Source organism: Emiliania huxleyi (assembly GCF_000372725.1).
Source record: "Emiliania huxleyi CCMP1516 chromosome Unknown EMIHUscaffold_1349, whole genome shotgun sequence".
NCBI lineage: Eukaryota > Haptophyta > Isochrysidales > Noelaerhabdaceae > Emiliania > Emiliania huxleyi.
Genome location: NW_005201241.1, coordinates 5395 through 8440, shown reverse-complemented (window position 1 = coordinate 8440; position 3046 = coordinate 5395).

Here is a 3046-nt window from a genome sequence, read left to right as displayed (position 1 = left end):
GCTCACGGCGGGCGTGATGCACATGACACCGCCCACCCTGCCGGCCACACTGACCGAGACGGGGCGCACCCTCGACGAGCCGGTCTCCAGCGCCTCCCTCTGGACGCAAGGGCAGCGGATCACTTCTCAGGCCTCCCTGACCTCCACCGAGCCCTCCCACGTCATCGGCATCCCCCTCCACGAAGCGATTCCTGGCGTGTTCTTCAGCCCCCAGGTAATCTCGCCAAGGGATGAGCTGCAGCAGCACCGGTCCGCTGCCCTTCACTCCGCCGCCATCGCCGCCGCCGCTGCCACCTCCGCCGCCGCCGCCGCCTCCTCTGTCGCGCGACCCCTTGCCGCCGCCTACGATCTGCCCCTCGCCGGCTTGGCGTCCGTGCCGACTGGCTTGGCGTCTTGCGCCACCGCGCCCGCACAACCCGGACACGCCTCAATGGTCGACACCACAAGCCCGACCGATCTGCTCCAGCGTCTTCGCACCGCCAGCGTGCTGACGGCCGGCGAGGTGGCTCGCTCCGAGGCGCGCGTCCAGCAATTCAGCCCTTCCGCCCGCCTCGACTCGCTTGACTCGCTGGTCCTCGCCGCCAGCACGTCCTCACTTGCCTCCTGGCTCCTCGAGGTCCTGGACGATGACCAGCTTATCCCCGTCGACCTTGCCACGGCGCCCGCCCACGCATCGGCCGTCGTCCGCCGCGGTCGGTGCAGTGACATGCAGCCCTCAGGCGGCAGCCTCGCTCGGCCATCGCAGGAGCCTGAGGCTCCTGGGTAGTCGACGGGCCCCCGGGGGCGACGGGGGTGCTCTCGCGGGGGGTCCCCCCAGTCACGGGGGTCTGGGGCTGAGCCCCAGGAAGCCCGCCGCAGGCGCCGATTTTTTGGGACTTTTTTGACTGATTTTCATGAGGTGTTGCTACTATTTTGGGACCAGTTGAAGCCTAAAAATGGCTACAAATACAGCCACAGCAGCTGCTAGTTGTGAGCTGCTACTGTGTGGCAGAGCCCAGAGAGAGGGCTTTCAGGAGCACTATTCAGTTTGATCCAGCTCAACTTTGCGGAGTAGTAACACTGTTCCGTTACCGCGTAAGCGGCCGGCGGCCAGCGGCGGCCGGTGCGGCACGCGGAGCACTCCGTGAGCGGTGACGGGTGCGGACGAGCGAACGAGAGGTTCCTTTCAGTGAGAGATAGGCAGTCCTAGTCTCTAATAACACATCTCCCACAGATAGCGACCTCTCATTCACTCATCCGCGCCCGTCACTGCTAGTCGGGGCACTCCCGGCGTGCGGCCCGGTCCCGGTCGTCACTCCGGTTGCTCGTGTTCACACCCCGTCAGAACTCAGCTCCGCTGAGGATTCAGTGTCTGAGACTTGGGCATCTTACACAACTTTTGTAGTAGAGCACAATGGCACCCTTGGATCAAGTGGATCACTTCATTACTGGACCGTACTGGAGGTCCCCGTTTCGGCCGCCGCCCCAATACAAGCAGTGTGTGAGTGAGTGAAAAAACTTGCGTTTTGGCGATCTGCCCGTCGAGACTGCCGTCGACGTGCATGGTGAAGCGCACGGTGGCCGCGCCGGTGCGCTCGGTGTGTCCCATCAGCAAGCTGATGAAGGACGCCTCGCGCACCGTGAGAGGCTCGCCGGCCTTCATGCACCGCTCCGCGTCGCGGAGCCGACTAGCGTTGTCTCGCTTGAATGCCGGCATTCAAGCGCTCTCTGTTCTTTTTTAAAGGCGACGTGCGGCAAAAAATCTTTTTTTCAATGGCACCTGCAGGGCTCCCCCTTGGTGCGCGCGGGCATCCCATGCTAGACCCGCCCACGCTTGGACGCGTGTTAAAGGAGCCCTAACGATGGAGGCCCTGCCATATAGGTTGCGCGGGGCCTGGAAGTGAAGGAGGGGGAGTTCGCCTTGAAGTGTCGAATCGCCTACCATTGTGAAGTGGGCATTGTGCTGTCCCCTGGCTCCCGCCGTATGCTCTCTCCGACGCGAGCTAGACAAGTGCACTACTTGCCTGGGGGTGGGTGGTCACCTCTGTCGGGGCTCGTGGGCATGTGTGTGTGCGGTTTGTGTGTTGGGGGCGGGTTGCAGACTTTCGTCTGCCGGCTTGGCTGGCGTCCTGGGAGCTCCTGGGCGGAGTCGGCCTGGGATCGGGCGGATCGCAGCGCGCCCGTTGTCTTCTGCCCGAGATCCTAACGGAACCTAGTCCCAGTTAGCTTCGGCGCCCCCTACAGGGAGTCAGCCGCTCGCCTTACCCCTAGTGTGACGCCTTGTGTGATTGACGAGATTATCACGAGCGATGAGGGGGGGGATGAGGGCCCAAGGGGAGGGGGGGGGGCTATAGTTGATAGTCGCATCCGGGTCGAGGTAATAGTGCTTTTCGGGGACGCAGGCATCTCCAGGAAGGTTCAATGATTGACCCCTGACACAGTTATTGTTATGGTGTTATGGCTCTCTCTCTCTCTCTGTCTGGGTGGGTGGGCATAGCAGCCCATAACATGTTTATGGGTGTTATGGCCGTTATGGGCCCGGGCCCATAACACCCATAACGCCCATAACATGTTATGGGCTGCTATGAGAGAGCCGTCCCGGGTCCACGCACCACGGTGATGTGGCCCGAGAGGCCACACCGAACGAACTGCTCGCCGCTGGAATTTTCGCTTCGCGCGCTGCCGCGCGCGCGCGCGAAGTTCGGCATCGATCGCCAAATGTTTTCTCTTTTCACTTTTGCCCTGAGCCAGCGAGTTGTACGTGTGCTCGTCCTCCGTCGACACAGACAGCACATAGTTGAAGCCGGGAATTCTCTTGAAGTCGGAGACAGGTCAAATGACGAGGGCTTCTGGCTCTTGAACATCTTCATCCGGTAGGCCATGCCCATGGTTGGCTGAATGGCTGGTAGTAGCTTCGCGGCGCGGGGCGGCCGCTCCAAAAGAAGAATTTTATTGCACAAACACCGGGATACGGCATACGCGCGGGCGGGGCCCCTCCTTTGAAAAAATCTGGAAAAAATCCGTGGGACAGAAAGGTCAAATTCGGTTTTGCCCGAGGCATAATAGC